The following is an 18,792-nucleotide window of genomic DNA, read 5'->3' on the forward strand; positions in this document are numbered from 1 at the left end:
CACATTATTAAAACAGAGATTGCCAAATTGGATAAAAAGGCTAGTCCTGCCTATATGCTTTTTACAAGAAACACACTTAAAATACTAAGACATAAACAAGTTGCAAGTAAAAAATGAAAAATCATGTATTAAGCAAACACTAAACAATACAGCTAATATAGTTATATTAATATCAGAAACAGTAGACAACAAAAAATAGTATTGCTAGAGAATTGTACCGCTTTAAAGTACAAACACAATGATAAAAGGAACAATTTACCAAGAACCGAGAACAGTCCTAAATGTGTATGCAGCTATTAGCAGAGTTTCAAAATGTTTGAAGCATGATTGACAGAATTAAGGGAAAAATAGACAACTCCACAATAATGGTTATAAACGCTAATACATCTCTCAGTTAGAGACAGGACAAATAGACAAAAATTTAACAAATATATACAAAATTTAAACAACACTAGTAACTAGCTTAACCTAACTGAAATTTATAGAACACCATTCGACAACTACAAAATGCATGTTCTTTTCAAGTTTACCTGCAATATTCACTAAGTTAGGGAGATTCTGGGTCTTAAATACAACTCAGTAGCTATCAGAAGATTGAAGTAATACAAAGTATGTTCTGTGATTACAATGGCATTACATCCAAAAGTAATATTAAAAGAATTAAATCTCTAAATAGGTGAAAATTAAACTACATACTTATAAATAAACTTATGGGTCAAAGAAGAAATCACAAAATTAGAAGATATTTTAAGTGAGTAATAATGAAAACATGATGTACAGCTGGTGGCATGCAGGTAAAGCAGTATGTGGAGGAAAATTTACTGCTTTTACTAAAAGGAAGGAAGCCTTTAAACTGATGATCTAAGCTTCCACATTAAGAAGGTAGACAAGGAAGAGCAAAGAAAACCCAAAGAAAATACAAGAAAGGAAGTAAGAAAAACAAGAATGGAAATCAATATAATAGGAAACAGACAAAATAGAAAAAATCAACAAAGTTAAAGATGTGGTTCTTTGAAAAAAATAATACTGATAAACCCCACACTACTGATCCAGAAAAAAGAAGGGGTAGGGGAGTAAATACAAATTACTTACATAAGGCTAAAAACATTTTAAAGGAGGAGGAGACATTACTGCAGACCCTACAGACATCAAAAACATAAGGAGATGTTATAAACAACTTTAGGTTTAGTTTTAATAACTTAGATAAGATAGAGAAGATTCTCTAAAACACAACTTACAAATCTAAATTACCCCATATATATTATATAAATTAAATTCATATTCAAAAAAACCTTTTCCTCAAATAAGTCTCCACACTAAAATGGCTTCAAAAATGAATTCTATCATACATTGATGGAAGAAAAATACAAACACTACACAAAGTTTTTCAGAAAATAGAGGAAGTATAAAAATAACTTGTAAAAAAAATTACATCAGCAATATCTTTATCCCCAAACCTGAGGTAGATATTACCATAAAAGATAACTACAGGACAGTATCTTTTATGAACATTGATTTAAAAATCCTTAACAAAATATTAGAACATAGAATTCAATATATTTTAAAAGGTTTTAAGCATATGACCAAGTAGGTTTATTCCAGGATTGTAAGGTTGGGTTAACATTCAAAACCCAACCATATAATTCAGCACATTAACAGAATAGAAGCGAAAACCCCCATAATCACCTCAATGGATTCAGAAAAAAGAATTTGACAAAATTGAGCATCCACTCATGATAAAAATTATTAAATTAGGATGATGATAGAAGTAAAACATTTGTTGCCTCTGGAATGGGGAGACTGGCAAGAACAGGCCCCCACCCCTGTCCCCCAAACCCCATAGACTAGTATTTCTGCACACTTACTGCAGCTGAACATAACCCTAATCTTTACTTGAACACTACGTGTGTTGTTTACTTCAAATAACAAAATGATGGGCTCTGGCATCAGACTGCCTTCATTCAAATTTGGATCTACTATTTACTAGCCAGAAAACACTGAACAAGTTTAACTTACTTAACCTCTTTGTTCCTTAAATCCATTACCCATAAAACGGCATAATAATGGGATTTCTCTCATGGAACAGTTGCAAGTATTAGATAACCAAGTGCTCAAGAAGAGGTACTTGCTGATGTTGTCTAAACACCATCCTCAACCAGATTAGGAACCAGGATGTGCTCAAGGGACATTTAAGAGACAATTCGGAGATTTTCAAGATGGTCACTGCTAGCTGCCCCCCACCCCCACACCTTTCCTCTCTCTCTCCCTTTTTTCCCCCTAACTTCCTCCCTCCCTCCCTGCCTTCCTTCCTTCCTATCTCCCTCCCTCCCTCCCTTCTTCCTTTCTTCCTACTTTCTTTCCCTCCCTATCTCCCCTTACCTCCCTCCCTTTCTCCCTTCCCTTATCCCCTTCCTTCCTCCCTTCCTTCCTTCCTTTCTCTTTTTCCTCAAAGAAATATGTTATGTTAAACAGGTCTACATTCAGAAGGGATGAAGGTCTTTCACACACAATAAACATAAAGAGAGGGGCTCTTGCAAGCACCATGTTTCTAAGTGGGTCCTTAGGGGCACCAAGACACAGATAACTAACTTAAATAGTGGGCAACTGCCCCAAAGCAGGTTGGCCTTCCCCACCCTTCTCTGGGTCTCATTCTCTACAGGCACCTACAGGCTCACCTGTGTCATCTGACATCCTCTCCAGGTGAACTCTGCTCCAGCTTTACTGATCACAGAATGGTCCTAACTCAACCCCTTTCTGAAAATGTCTCATCTCCTTCTACTCTCCTTCATGTGTTGGTGGCCTCTCCTTTCCAAGACTGACCCCTCCACTGACCTCAGGGATGAATACCGCTCACTCCCTCCCTCACCCCCATTATTTTCTATCTCTTATCAGGACCCACAGCAGTTCCTTCCCTTCAAGACACCATTCAGTTCCCCCTGCCAAGTGCCAAGCTTGTTCCCATGTTGGGATGTTCTTGTTGCCCGCACATCTTCACCATTCCTTCCCCCATCCACGGTCCTCTTCTCTCTTAAACTTCGCTAGAACTGGAATGTCTTCACTTCACCACTAGCTTTCCTGTATCTGAAGAAGTTAACACACTTGACCTCTCTGCCTATTTTAGAACATCTTCCTTCCTTGGTTTCCCAAACACTATATTTTCAGTCTCCATTCTTCTTGCTTACTTTCCTTATGGTAGACATTGGTATGGCTAAGCCAACACTAACCCTCCCCTTGCTCCTTTGTTCATGGCCTTGTAAAGATGAGATGATCTCATTCTCCAGGCTTCCTTAATGCTATTGGATGGTGGCCAGGTGACAGAGTGCTGACCAGTGAGCATGGATTGATGTCCTCTGAGGACTTTCCTGATAATGCAGAGAGAGGCCAATGGCATCATCCCATGCCCCTTGTCCTGGATGCAGATCTGAAGCCTGGAGCAGTGGCACTCACCTTGGCACCAGGAAAGAAAGACAAAGAGCATCACAAGACACCAAGCCTGACCTCATCGAGCTACTGACAAACACCAGCAGCTCCCACCTCCAGCTTTTTGTTTTATGGAAGAAAAAACTACTTAATTTTTCAGTTGATTTTTCCATTACTTGCAGCCAAAAGCAATCCTGACAAATATGGTCTTTGTACCACATGTTTTAAGTAAGAATCCTGAGCATTACTTGGCGTCCCATGTCTCTTTGTTAGATGAGGGTGACTTTGAAACCTGGGTCTGAAATCCTGGCTCTTTCCAGACTTCCTGTCCTCTGGTTTTCTAGAAAGCTGCCCAAGTGGATGTCGTGCCAAGTTCAAATCCAACATGTCAAAAACTGAACTTCCCATCTTTCCTCCTCCTCCTCATTTTTAAATTTCCTTATTCTCTGCCTCATTTTCTTCTTTCTAACAGTATCCCAGTCTTCTATCTCTCAGGAGCAAAAGCTGGACTTATTTCTTCCTCTCTCCTCTCAGCTGACCAATTATTTTCAGGTTCTGTAGATTCCGACACAGTTTCTCTCTTCACAATTTTGGGAGTTTGCGCTCCAGTCTCTTTCTAACTTGCTCCCCAGTCTGTGAGCTCCCGAGGGCACGGCCAGCATCTCAGTTGCCTCTGCTGGCTGCACGTGGCCCAGCAGATCACCTGGCACGTAGCAGGTGGGTGAAAGTGACACCAAGGGCCTGCAGTGGCCCCTGAGCCCTGGCTGATGGCCCTGGAAGCTCATGACCCACGTGGGTGAGTTACAGGCTCTGGAGAGAGGGAGGCACATCAGAAGTGCTCTGCTGTCTTTGTTGGCAGGGCATATCTTCTCAGTATTAGGGACGCCCGCTGGGGACAGATCAGAGCAGAACATGATGAAAGGGGACCAGCCAGTAAATGGATGATACTTTGACAGTCAGGACTCTGGGGCTCCATCAACTTCAGTGCCAGCAGATGCCTCTGTAATGATGCAGAGGTGGCACCAATAAGCCCTGTGGTCATCAATAAGCCGCACGGCTCTCCTGGCGGGGACCTCACCTGGTCCATCCCATGTGGTAGAAGATTGATAAGTGTTTGTTGTCTCTATTTTTAGGAATCTTGTTATTCTTTCCACCTGTTACCTGTGCCAGAGAGTCTCTTAGCTTGCAGAATGGAACCTGGATTTTTCCCGGAGGCCTGGGGAGTGGGAGGAACCCTTCTAGGAAATCGTGATGAGGGAAAGATCCTGCCAGGGACACAAATTTCTTGTTCAGGAATAAAGGTGTGAAGTCCCTGCAGGTAGCAGGCGGCTGGGGCTGGGTGCTGCAGGCTGAGGGTTTGTCAAAGAGGATGCCAGTCCTGTTGGCCTTGGAAGACTTGGGCTCCTGCCCCCTGAGAGGAGGGGCGTGGGGGGCAAGGGTGTCCTTTCACCTGAGATCTGAAGGAGATTCCAGTCTGTTCCACTTTCTTCTAATGCACAATAGGCACGTATTGTGTCCACGATGATTCCCAAGCCCAGGGCTTGAGTTAGGACAGACAGAGATGACAGGAGACCCTTGGCCAGGGGCCTCCTAGCCCAGTGAGGAAGGGATGAAAGTGGATGATGTCAGTATAGATGCACCAAAGAGGTGAGACTTGGATCTGTGTTGTGTGGTGTACCTGCTGGGGTCTAACCCAGCTTGGAGGGTGTAGGAGTTTCCTGGGGTGACTAGAACAAATTATGACAATCTGGTGGGGAGAGCTGAGAGCAAGAGACATTTATCCTCTCACAGTTCTGGAGGCCAGGAGGTTAAATCAAGGTGTTGGCAGGAGGACCCGCCCTCTGATGGCTCTAGGGGAGGATCCTTCCTTCCTCCTCCAGCCTCTGGTGGTGCAAACAATCCTTGATGCTCCTTGCCTTGCAGACACATCTCTCTAACCTCTGCCTTGTCTTCACATGAGCCCTTCCCTGTGGATTTGTGTCTCAAATCTTCTGCTGTCCTTTTCTTATAAGGACACTTAGTGGATTTAGGGTCCATCCTAATGCAAGATAATCTCCAGATTCCTAATTACATCGTCAAAACCCCTTTTCCCTATAAGGTCACATTCACAAGTTCTGGGCATTAGGACTTGGACATATATTTTTGGGTGTCATCACTCAATCCACTACAGAAGTCATGGGTGCCTGCAGTTCAGGGAGGCTTCCTGGAGCAGCCTGTCACTTTGGAGGTGAAGTGGAGTCATCCAGGTAAAGAAGTGAGGAGAGAGGTACACGCCAGATGGAAGGATGGAGTTCGGAAACCACAGTGATGGAGTTTCAGGTGCAGACGGAGCTGAGTTTCAGTTGGGAAGTAGAACAAAAATAACAAGAGTCCTTGGACACAGTGTGGAATTCAGGGATTGGGGCTGTGCCCTTACAACAGTAAGGAGGCACGGAAGGCTTAAGGCAGAGAGAGATGGGCCCAGTATTGTGAGAGCAGAAAGGGAAAAGGAGGAGCTGATCACTGGGTGGGTGTCCCCATGGGAAGGAGCCTGGTGCAGGGGAGAACCACCACCGCTCTTCTTGCCCCATTTGAATCACCCCTTCCTCACCGAAGACACATACACACATACATCTCCCTCTATGGGGCAGGTGGGCTGTGTGTCTCTAGCCCTTTGGCCAGATGGGGACCAGAGCTGACTGAGATTCCAGGCACGAAGGGGGTCAGGCAGCTCTGGCTGCGTTGCGAGGAGCTGATTGTCCTTTTTAGTATGCCTGCTGCTTCCTGTCCTGCCGGCTCCTGAACTAGTCATCTATAACATTGGTAGGCCTATTAAGAGGGAAATACAATTTCATAGCTACAGATAAGAGATTAGACAGATCAATTTGAAGTCTGTGAAATAGGCTGAGTGTGGGGAGGGGGTAATTTCCAAATTATGACCTTGCTGAATTTGGGGCTGTGGGTTTATTGGATCGCAGTCTGTCTCCTGACTGCATAGGGTATGATTTTTTAGTGATGGGCCAGCAGTCTACTGTCAAGTGCTTAAATCCACTTGGGGATGCTGGCGACTGGGGCCCCCTTGACTAGAGATGTGGAAAGCCACTCTGAGCAGGGGGCACGTGGCCGTTTTTTGTCTACCATTTCTAGATATGAAAACATTTCCAGCCAGAATGTGAAGTTATGGGCTATGTTGGGTGCTCTTAATCCAATAAGTCTGGTGACTAATGGCATAGAATGAAATTACTGTTCACACAAGTCATCAGAGGACCCCTCTGTGAGTCTGCCACCCTTGTTAGCAGACCATGCTACCAGCTGGATGCTACCTGAGCAGGAGGGGTTTTCACTCAATGTTTGAAAAAGGCTAACTCCTCCCCAGGGAGGCTGGGGGTACCCTCTGCCTCCCCCAGCAGCTGGTCTCCATCTGTTCCATCTTTGTGCCAACTCCCTGTAGTCCTTACCTCTCTTGCTGTTCCTTTGTCACCCTGCTTGTCTTTTTCCACCTGTGATCTCTGCAGAAACTGACCGCTAATGCTGCCCAATACACCCCGGGGCAGGTGTTCTCACCTAAGTCCTAAGAATTCTTAGAAGGGCACTCAGGGCTTTCTTCTTATATTCTTCCATAAAGCTGAAGCATTTCAGAGCTTTTCACTCTCAGTATTACCTGCTTGACCGTTGGGAATGTTTCCTAACCACTCTGTGACCCAGCTCTTAAGTGGGACCAGTTGTGGTGTCCATCTCATGGGGTGGATGAGATGATGCATGCAAAGGGTTCAGCATCGAGACACATAGTAAGCCTTGCACAGATGTTAGCTACCATCACTGCCATATCATCGTCTGTCATCACCACCATTACCATTATCATCACATCACTACCATCACCATCACCACCACCATCATCACCACCATGAGCATCATCACAGTCACCATCATCACCTATTCATTGTCAGTTATCTAGTACAACCTCCTCATGGTTTAGGTTGTTTTAAAAGACATTTGGATGTTTTTGGAAATATTTCCTTTTTTTCACATTTTAAGAAAATCCAGGCATAGATACACACCTGGGCACACACACACACACACATACACATACACACACACACACACACACAGCAGAGGGGTAGAGAAATCCAGGGAAGCAAAGCTGATCAAAGAAAGAGGGAAACACAGGAGATATACCAAGAGTTAGAGGCACACACATGAAGATGTTTAGAAAATGATGGAGAAACATAGCAGAATAGACATTAGCACATTGAGACCTGAGGCAGCAAGGCCATGATCCTGACTTTGATGGAAGCAGCAACCCCTGTCTGGCACCTTTTTTAACAAGTGCCAGCTCAGGATTCTTGAAAATATTGTCAGGTTCGTGTTGTAGACATAATAATGGTGATTATCAGTTAAGTGGAGGTGACATCACCTCTTGTCTTTCAGGCTGAATTAAATTACTGAAAAGCCTTGGCTCCCTCTATATAGAACATGATATTAGTAGTTCACATTCTAAAACAGAGGGTAGAAGCAGAAATGTAATAGGTCTTAGGACACTGGGATTGGTAGGATTTTCCCCTTCATCTTGAAGTCAGAGTGGAGGCCCCAGAACTGAGATCAATAGGTAATGCCTGTCCTCAGTTTCAAAGGAGAAGTGGGCTAGTCTGCACATGTAGAACTTTCTAAGAGACAGTGAGACTGGTCTGTGACCCTGTCACCCACCTCTGGCATATATAAGATAAGATGAGAAGTCAAAGGAGATTGATCAGAGGGAAGGGTCCTCCGGGCTCTGTTCTCCCTGGGCCAGGGCTAGAGTAAAGTCCTGCCCAACCCAAGTGCTTGAAGCTTCAGGAAGACTGCATGCCTGTCTGTAAGAACCTAATTACTGGTGCCTCAGAGCTGCACGCCCCCCACCCACCCGTGTTGCCCACACCACAGCCGCAGGTGATGACGCCTTGGGACAATCCGACCTGAGTCCTGGACTTTGTGGAGCCCAGAACAGGAGCTGAATCTCACCTTGAAGTGTAGAGGGGAGAGGCTAGCAGGATTGCCTGTGACAGTGATGAGAAGGGTATCTCCACTTCCAGAGTTTGTGGGAGGTAGAGTCAAGTTACCTAGTTTCTCCATGAGCTTAGTTATGGTGGTGGTAAATAGCCAGACTTGAAATCTCTTGAGAAGACTCAGTCCAAAAGAGTCACCTGCCTGACTGAGCCAACCCCAGGAGGCTCTGGCTGTGAGGACCTCGAGAGGAGAAATATAAGAGTTCAATCAGAAGGTGGAATTAGGCTAGTCTTGGTTGTGCTACAGTCACAAAAATCTTCAATCATGGCCACCTTGCAGCGGCCCCAGTCAAAGAAGATTTTATCCTATAAGGTTATCTTCAATCATCCAGCCAACCCTGGAGGAGCCAGAGCAGTAGCTATTAAGAGAAATCACAGACCCTGCTTCCCACTCCCTTGTGGTCCACTGAGTTAATGGTCTGGTCCGAAACTGGGGGCAGAAAAGTGTCAAAGTGTATGAGAAAATGGAAGTTTTGATTTAAATCAAGTTGAACTTTTAACTGCCTGGAATGAGATTGCTATTAGGGTCACCAGGTTGTGCATTGCACAAGGGTTTCTGGCCAAATGGACCAGTAGATGTTAAATCCATGCTAAGCTCTGTTTGCCAAGCTTTGCATCCTAGCGATGGTGTTGCATTAACACAGAGGGAGAGTTACCCTTTGTCTAATTCATCCACCCATAAGGGATCTTTTGAAATTTTGCATAAAAGCATCATATATGCTAGTGGGTGGCCCTGACCATTGAGTACCTGAAAATGCCTAGAAAAGCCTGGGGATGCACCCAAGCGATGGTTCAGTATTGGGCCAGGGAGTTCCAGCCAAGCATAGTTGCAGAACATTGGTGGGAGGAAAGTATATTGTCATCATGATGGAACTTTACTAAATTCCGTCCCTGCAATAAAACAATCAAAATGTATCATTCCAAGAGGGAAAGGGAGCTATGTGTAGGCTGCCTAAAGAAATGGAGAGTTAGTATGAGCGGGACCTGTCCAGGGTCCTGAGGGCCTCTGCATGTATCCCTAGGGTCTGTGGCTGCAGACGTTCCTGCATCTATGTTGTCACTAGGACAGGGATGCTTGGGAGTTCACGGGCCACTATAAAGATTGTCATAGTCCAAGTACCACAAAACCAGACCCAAGTCTGGGCTGTGCCACTCGCGAACTAGCTGTGACAACCAAGGAAGATCACTTGATGTTCCTGGGTCTCAGGACCTGTTTTTTGAAATGAAGAGTAGGACCCCATGAGCTGATGTTCCATGTCGTAACCACGGCGATGATGACAATGATGCAGCAATATCAACATTCCATGTAAACACAGCGATGATGACACAGCAGTATCATCTGATATGGGATCCTTGTTAGGGCCAGCTGACAGTGTGAGCATGTTTCTATATGGTAACTCATCCCCTCCAGGGGACGTGCCTTTGTTATTCCCATTTCACAGACAGGGAAGTGGAGACCCAGAGAGATTTGGTAGTTTGTCCCTAGTGTCACAGCTGTGAGTGGTGGGATGGGGATTTGAAGCTAGTCTGATCCTAGGGTGTGTACTCTTAACATCAGGCTCCACGGCTCAGTGGAAGAAGGCCCAGGACTCAAACTCAGGGCTGCCTGGTGGTAAACCGAGAGCTTTTCTTCTTCTCCATCAGCCCGGGGAGGCAAAATTATGTCTGTGCTGCTGTTGGCCCACTGTGGCTTTCCTGTTCAGCTGCCCAGTCTGGGCCCTGGAGAATCAGCCAGCTAAGGTCTCATGGGGCCTGTGCACCCAGGGACCAAGGGTTCTATGGTGTGTACATAGCAGGCTGGCCCCTAAGGGACCAATAATTCACTCCTGGCCTCAGGAATGTGGTTCCTGCCACTCAAGCCTGTCTAGTGCCAGAGCTTTCTCCGCTTGACTTTTGTGGAGTTTTCTGAGGGACTCTTGCCTCAGACAAAGACTTCTCCATCAAAGCAGAACTTGACATGGAGTTATTTTTGACTAGAGGGTCAGAACTCAGTTTCTAGAAGCTTTATGCTTCCATGGGTTGCCTGCAGCTACAGTGAAAGATGAAGCAATTGGCTCCACTTCAGTCTTAAACAGTGGCGTCATAAGCAGGCTGTCCCTCCTGCCCGGAAGGATGCATCAGTGCCACAGAGCCCTGGCCGCTGGAGGAGAGGACGCCGTGTGTGCAGTGGCTGAGACTGGCTTGCATGGACTGTGCTGTCCCATTTGCCTCTTAGACACAACAAGATACCCACATGCTGGTTCTAAGGAACCCTCAGAATTCCAATTCCTTCCAGCTCAGTTGCAAGTAGATTATGTCTCCAGAGCTGCTCTCCCTGATATGGTAGCCGTGAGCCACATGTGCCTCTTGAGAGCTTGGAATGTGGCTCATCCTCATTGAGATGGGCTGTGTCAAATACTCACTGGGTTTCAAAGGGTACAAAAAAAGAGATGTAAAGTGTTTCATTAATAATTTTTATATTGATTATGTGTTGCAATGATCATATTTTTGATGTATTGGGTTAAATAGCATAATGTAATATAAAATAATATAAAAATAATTTTTGCCTGCTTTTCTTTTACAATTTTTTTAATGTGGCTGCTAGAAGATGTAAAATTACATGTATGACTCACTATATTTCAAGGGCAGCACAGTGGCTGAAGCAAGAGCTCAGGGTTTCTTGGACTGGTGCTTGGAACAGATTCAAGGAGGTCCTGAGCAATAGGGAAAGAAACTGTAGGGTCTGCCTTATCCTCTCTTCTCTGTCTTCACTTGAACCAGACCTCAGAGAGCACAGGGAAATGCTGATGACGGGCAATGCACTTTGTGATGTTGCTTTAATGCTCTAAGAGCCGGTGTTGGTCAGGTAGCCACACCAGGCATCTTCCTTATGTTGTGTTACTTAATTCTCACAACAATTCCACGAGGCAGATGTCATTTGAATCCCGTCTTATGGATGAGGAAAGTGAGCTCAGAGAGGCCCAGAAACGTGCCCAGGGCTCCAGGTCCTGGAAGTGGCTGAGGCAGGGTGTGAGTCCAGGCAGCCTGGCTCCACACCTGGGGGTTCAGCTGCCCATGTCAGTGAGAACAAAGATGAGGAGGACCATCCTGACCACCTGACCAGCATCAAGAGGGAGAGGAACCAGAGGGGCCCTGGAGGCTGGCACTGCTGACGTCACATCTGTGTTCAGAACCCCTGTGCGGCTATAGGCCAGGCAACTGGCCTTGTCATCTTTCTGGTGGGATAATATTAGGAATGACCTCTGAGTGTCCTTGGGGAGACAATGAGGGGAGGAAGGGGAAAGGCCCCAAATCTGGCAAATGCTTATTATTCATTGATTTGGTTCTTTAATTTGGGGAGGGTTGATTGAAACTTGACCTGGCACTTGCTTTCAACCCTTCATTCCTCACCCTGATAATCCACCCAGTTCCTTCATATATCCACAGACCATAGCTGAGTGTTGGGCCGCTTCTGAGGTCTCAGGACCCCAAGTCCCACAATACATGGGCTGAGTCCTAAAGAAATTCACTGGTCCACTGGGAGGGGCACTCCTACCCCTGCCTGCATGGAACCAGGTGCTGCGGGGACACAGAGGGGTGCTCAGGCTCCTGGGGAGCCAGGAGGGAGAGATGCCGAGATGGATGGATGAAGCATCCCAGATGAGATAGGTTACAGGGTCCCAGAGCCTATCTCTTGCCTCAGCCCCATCCCTGGCCGAGGATCTCTTCCAACAGCAGACTGAAGGAGTTCAAGCCCCTCCCCCAACTCTGAGACTCAGCTCTGCTCCTCTCTTAACCGTGCCCTTCTTATCTTCTGGTCAGTGAGCTTCTCCATTCAAAGAAGTATTTGTGAGATCTCTACATGAATCTGGGGTTAGAGTGGTGAACAAGCCAGAGAGGTCCTTGGGTTTTACATTTCAATGAGGAAGGTACAAAATAAACAAGCACATAAGTAGCCATGGGAGGACTGAAAAGGCTGTATGATTAGGGTTCTGGAATGTCTACATAGGACTGTGGGTCGGTCAGTGTCCAGAGAGGAAAATGAGTCACTGGCGTGCCATCAAACAGAGAGGATTTAATACAGGAATTGGCTGCAAAGGCTTTGGAAGGGCTGGTGGTGCAAAAGGAGGAAGATAAGATGGCTACAGATATCTAGCTTCCAGAAGTTGCTTCCTTCCTGAAGGCTGGGGGAGCAAAAGGATGCAGGGATGCTCAGAGGCACACAGTTGCTCTGCCATGGATTCGGCCGCTACTGGGCCTTTCTTGAGCAGAAACCCAAATCGGTGCTTGCCAGCAGCTCCTGCCCCTGCTGCAGAACCCAAACCCAGAGACCACTGCTTCTCCTTACCTCCTTTCCCACCTCCCACCATTGCTTCCCGTTGGAGGACTTAACAGGGGGACTCTGGTCTCTCAGGGTCCCTGCCACCTTGGTAGATAGGCAGGTGCACGATGCTGAGTGTGGAGATGAGAAGTAACAGGTAGCCCAGAACAGAGGCTTTGGGTTGCCTTTCTGGTTGAAGCAAAGGTCTGGGACTGATCCCAACGTACATTTATTTGTAGGACCAGCATACAATTTTTGAGATTGATATGTATTGGGGGTGGCTTTGGGGGGCTGGTGAAGGTCAAGAGGGACTGAATTGGCAGCACCACTGGTGCTACCGAAGAAAGGGTTCTGAAGATGAGAATCTGGGCTGAGACCTGTAGGAGGAGCCCATAATTTGAGGAGCCAGCCCAGAGCACTGTGGGCTGAAAACACAGCCTCGGCTTGAGTCACTGATGTGGTCAGCTGCCTAGTGGTCCAGTTCCCCTGGAACCAGGCTCTGCCACGCCAGCTTCCTTCCATGGTCCAACCTGGAGACCTTTCCCAATGGCCCTCCCTGTCTGGATTCCTGAGTGTTGCATCCTGGATGAGTTTCCTGAAGCTGCCATAACAAAGTACCATAAAGGGGCAGAGTCTTAAAACAATAGAAATTTGTTCCCTTACAGCTCTGGAGGCCAGAAATCCAAAATCAAGGTGTTGGCAGGGCTGCACTTCCTCTGAAAGCTCTAGGGAAGAATCCATCCTTTCCACTTCCAGCTTCCAGTGGCTGCCAGTATTCTTGGTGTTCCTTGGCTTGTAGATGCATCACCCTAATCTCTGCCTCTATAGTCACATGACCTTCTTTCCCATGTGTCTTTCTCCTTTTCTCATAAGGACCCAGTAGAATGGGATTAACGTCCATCCTACTCCAGAATGACCTCTTCTTAACCAATTACATCTGCAATGACCCTATTTCCAAACATGGTCACAATCTGAGGTTCTGGGAAAGAAATGGATTTTAGTGGGACACTATCTAATCCACACATACCCCACAGCCGCTAACGCATCTGTAAGAACACCTCATTATTTTATTCCTAACCTCCAGTTCCACCCTCCTTCACACATTAAAACCGACAGGTGCTGGGTCGTGGCTTGTCTTTCTGGTGGTGGGAGGCTAGCTGCAGAAAGCGGGGTCTGGGTGAAGCCTGGCAGAGCCCTGCCAGGAGCTCACAGCCAAGGCAGAGCTCCATGGGATTGAACTCATTCCAATATATTCCTGATTTTTTTCTTTTCTTATAACACAAAAAATCACCTACCAGCTTGCCGTGCCAATAAATGAAAGTTCTCTCATTTCTCTACATCCCCCTCCAATCTTTGCCCCAAGCATTAAATATTTTGGTGGTTGTATAAATACAGCAGAGATACAGTTTGTTTTGTGATTTCAGTTACTTCCTCTCAGAGGCATTTTCCATGTTGCTACAGCCTTCATAATTATCACTTTGAAAGCTGCATAATGTTGCATTAGGAGGATGTCCCGTGATTTACTTAACTAAATGTCTAGACGTGGCAGAACAGTTGTTTTACTATTTAAATAGCATGATTATGAACATCTCTGGAATTTGGCTTTTTGATTCTTATTTAATTCTTTGAAAGATTAAATTTAAAATTAAACATTGCATTTTCACTTTCTTTGAATAAATGATCTCTCCAATATCCTGACATTTTCCTAAGAATTTAGAACTGAGGATTGATTGTAATATACAGGACTTTTTGTTTGCCTGTTCAACTTCCCCTTTGCATTTCCTTGTAACAGCGAAACCACAGTCCTCGGGGGCCATCCTCCCTCTATTTGACGTCCATGTGCTCTGGCTGGAGTCAAACTCACCCCAGTGTCGAGGGTGGCATGTGAGTGGGCTAAGCCAGCCAGCTGGTCCAGCCCCCTTGGCCAAGGTGATTGGCTTGGGGATGGGCAGGTGGCCTGATGTGTGCTGAGGGGTGGGCCAGGGTTTCTGTAAGAATCTTTGGGAAGATAGACCTCTCTTTCTGGAGCTACGAGGATGGAAGCCTGGAGTTGTTGGCAGCCATTTCACCATGAGATGAAATGCAGGGGAGTGGAGTAGAGATAGGGAGAGAGATTGGGGGGAGAGGAGGAGGAGGAAGAAGAAGAGGAGGAGAGGAGAATGGGATGAAGAAAAAAGGGAGGAAGAGAAGAGATGGGAGAAGAAGAGGGGAGGAAAAGGAAGGGGGAAGAGAGAGGCACAGGGCCCTGAGATCGTAGTTTGAGCCCCTGGGACGGACGGATCAGGTACACAAACCATCAGATTACTCTCTCTTGCTTAAGGTAATTTGAGTTGGTGTCTGTTTCCTGTCACCAGCTCGGCACTGCTGGGTGCTCTGTACTCACATTTACACAGTCACAGAGCTCAGAATGGAGGCATGGTTGGTGATGGATCTAGAGCGTTTTGGGTGCATTGCACATGCCCGCCATGGGGGGTCCAAAGAGCACTGGCTGCAGAGTGCAGGGACCTGGGTGGGGCTAGTTTCAACTCCACTGCTAACTGGCTGTGTGACCCTGAGAAAGAAGCATCCCACCCCAAGCCTTTCTTCCCGCATCCACACAACCAGGGTGTAGAGTGGATTCCAAGAGTCACCTGGACATGGCTGGATGGGGGACAGGATAGCCCTCCCATCCTCCACCTGGACGACTAGACTTGATCTCTTTCCACACATACTGTTTCACGTAAGAGTTCATTTGAGGGGAAAAGAGCACCAAGAAAAGCACAGGGCTCCACTGGACAAGCAAACAGTTGGCGAGTCGCTGAGCTCCATGGATGACCCCCTGGGTGCCGCTCAGTTCCATACCCCTGACACCGGGATGCTTTGCTCTCCTCCCTGATTTGTAAACACTGCAGCCGGCTGCCGGGCTTGGTGGCAAACATTTCTGTCCCCTTCCAGGGTGGGAAAGCCATTGTTCTCACATCTCCCAGACCCCAATGCCCTGGGCAGTGCATCAGGTTAGATGGAGGCAGCACAGGGCGAATCCAGTGTTTTCTAATATAATATAGTGCATCCCATGCAGTGAACAAGTGGGTCAGTTTCTCAGATGAGAAGATGAAAAGCCACAGCCCAGAGACACATATTTCAGCCAAGTTGCTTCACAGCATTGGATCAGGATCCCCTATCATCCCACCATCTTTGACCCAGCCCCTGCTTGCAGTTATTCCATCCAGAGATTCTTGGCATTTGGAAGAATGTTTGGCCACCCTGACCAGGAGGAATTGTCTTTTGAAAACATAGCAACTGGGCTTCCCTGGTGGCGCAGTGGTTGAGAGTCCGCCTGCCAATGCAGGGGACACGGGTTGTGCCCCGGTCTGGGAGGATCCCACATGCCGCAGAGCGGCTGGGCCCATGAGCCATGGCCGCTGGGCCTGCGCGTCCGGAGCCTGTGCTCCGTGACGGGAGAGGCCACAGCAGTGAGAGGCCCGCGTACCGCAGAAACAAACAAACAAACAAACAAACAAAAAACATAGCAACTGCCTTGAGACCATCTTGCATGGTCCATCAGCTTACCCAAGCAAGGGGATGGCTCTGTAGAAGGATCAGGTTCTTAGTTATGGGGGAAACTTTTGAAGGTCATGCTGAAGACACAGAGAAATGTGTTTCATGTTCCTGAGGAGTCGTCGCCAAATAATTTCTGGTCCAGTTTGGCATCTGTGCCCTTGACTTGTAGCTAATGAGTTCAGTGGAGATGCAGAGGGCTAAAATAAAATACTAATTCTGGGAGAGCTCCTTATCTGTTCCAAAGTGGCTTTACATTAATTTCCTCACTGCCTTCTCCAAGCAACTCTGTGAATTAAGTAGAGAGCAGGTAGCATGATCCCAGTTTTACAGAAGAAACCCGAGGACCCAGAGAGGTTACCTGACTCCCCCAATGTCACCCAGTGATTAAATGGCAGAGTCAGCATGACAGTTCAGGTCTCCTGATTCCTGGTCTTTGCTTTTTTCATTAAACCCAAGTTTGGACTTAACAGCTTAATGAAATTTGATGCCTAAGGTTTTATACCCACAAGTCCTTGTGTTCAACTTTAAGGACCAGGAAATTTGTTGCTTGATTTACTGACTAAATGCAGAATAGTTAATTAAACATAAAGACAGCAATCTTTGGTAGCAAGAAAAAAAATCCTATGTTCATTGCTCTTTTGCTACATAATGAGAAAGTGCTGAGCCATCTATCAAAGGCAGTAACTCCAAGTGACAAGTTATTGTTCCTTGGTTGTTGTTTCAAAAACACAAAACCTAAAGGCTACTGGGTACTGGTATAGAAGGAATGCAGGATGAGGAGAGTGTGGGACTACGGTTCTATGAGTTAATTTTCTCAGTCTTTTGGAAAAACAAATCCAAGCAAGACTGAATATGTTCCCCATAAATACCAAAATGAGATTAAATTCAACATCTAAAGACTTCAATAAGGTTGAAGTCAGAAGGATTCAACCACAGGGAATAGCCGATCAAAAGCAGTAGAAAATTGGAAAATCAGAAATGAGAGACCAGAAGCCATGAGACATATTGGGGGACCCAGGAGATCGTGCAGGTACCCAGCTTGGACGGCAGCATATTCTTTCTGTGTTTGAGTGAACAAAACCGTGTAATTATCTCCCCACAGAAATCACAGCAGCTGGTAATGAGTGGTCAGTGCTGCTCCCAACCCAAACACCTGTGTCTTCAGAGCCCAGAGTGACAGGAAAGATGATTTGAAAGCATCATCTTCCACTGGCACAGAGATATGGCCTGTCTTCAGTCAGACAAATGGATGAGCCACCTCGGACAGCGCAATCTCTCTGGGGGTCAATAAAATAATTACCTTCCATCCACTGCCTTGTTGAATTGTGTTCCCCCCAAAGATATGTTGGAGTCCTAACTCCCAATACCTGTCAATGTGGGCTTATTTGGGAATAGGGTCTTTGCGGATCCAATCAAGTTAAGATGAGATCATTAGAACGGTCCCTAATTCAATATGACTTGTGTCCTTGGAAGAAGAATCAGAGATACAAGGAGAAGACAATGTGAAGATGAAGGCAGAGATGGGAGTGATACAGCTGCAAGCCAAGGAATGCCTGGGGTGATGGGAAACTGAAAGAAGGGGAGAATCCTCTCTGAGAGGATTTGGAGGGAACCCAGCCCTGCTGACGCCTTGATTTCAGACTTCTGGGCTCCAGAACTGAGAGAGAATAAACTACTCTAGTTTAACCCTCCCCCCTCCAGCTTATGGTACTTTGTTATGGAGGCCACACAAATGTAGGATCACACCCAGAATCCCCAAAGATTGGCTGCACGGCAGTCTTGCAGCCTCGCGCGTGGTAGGCATCCACCTCATAACATGCAAAACCAGGGAGGGGCAGGTTAGGGTTCAGACAAGAGGCGGCCGGGGACCTGGGAGCTGGCAGAGCATCTGAGGGCAGAACCCCATCTGGCCTCCCTTCTCAGGAGTGCCTGAAATACCCGTCCGACATCGTGCGAGCCTTGAGTTTGCCACATGGCTCAGCCCATCTGGTTCAAATCCTTGTTTAAATGTCACCTCTTCTGAGTGGTCTCCAATTGTAACTGAGCAGAACCCTATGAGGCCTTCCCAGCATAGACCCCACCCATGTACTCCACCTGGCTTTTTTCTGTAGAAAAACTTCAGTCAAAGAACAAATTTAATCAGAGAAATAAGAAAATACAGAAAGAAAGGAAAACATTCAAGCAAGACAAAATAATAATACTTCAGCCATTAAACAAAGTCAAGGACATTTATTTCTTCCACAAGGGCTATAGATAACATTCTGAGCCGTGTCCTTTGAGCTGCTTTGCAGATACTGAAACCCCCACCAGGTGGGAGAAGTTTACTGTATGCTGACTACAGGCATGTAGACCCCAGACTGGTTGGAACCAAAAGGTTGAGGATGCTGACTCCCGATGACCTCACCACCCACCAATCAGAAGAATGTCTACGAGCCAACCACGCCCTGCTCTTTGAACACGATAGGACTCCTCACCACTCCCTCTGAGCGGGGACACACAGTCTTGAGGGCA

Source organism: Monodon monoceros, unplaced genomic scaffold (genome assembly GCF_005190385.1).
Source record: "Monodon monoceros isolate NGI ecotype Baffin Bay Population unplaced genomic scaffold, NGI_Narwhal_1 Super_Scaffold_18, whole genome shotgun sequence".
NCBI classification, from domain to species: Eukaryota; Metazoa; Chordata; class Mammalia; order Artiodactyla; family Monodontidae; genus Monodon; species Monodon monoceros.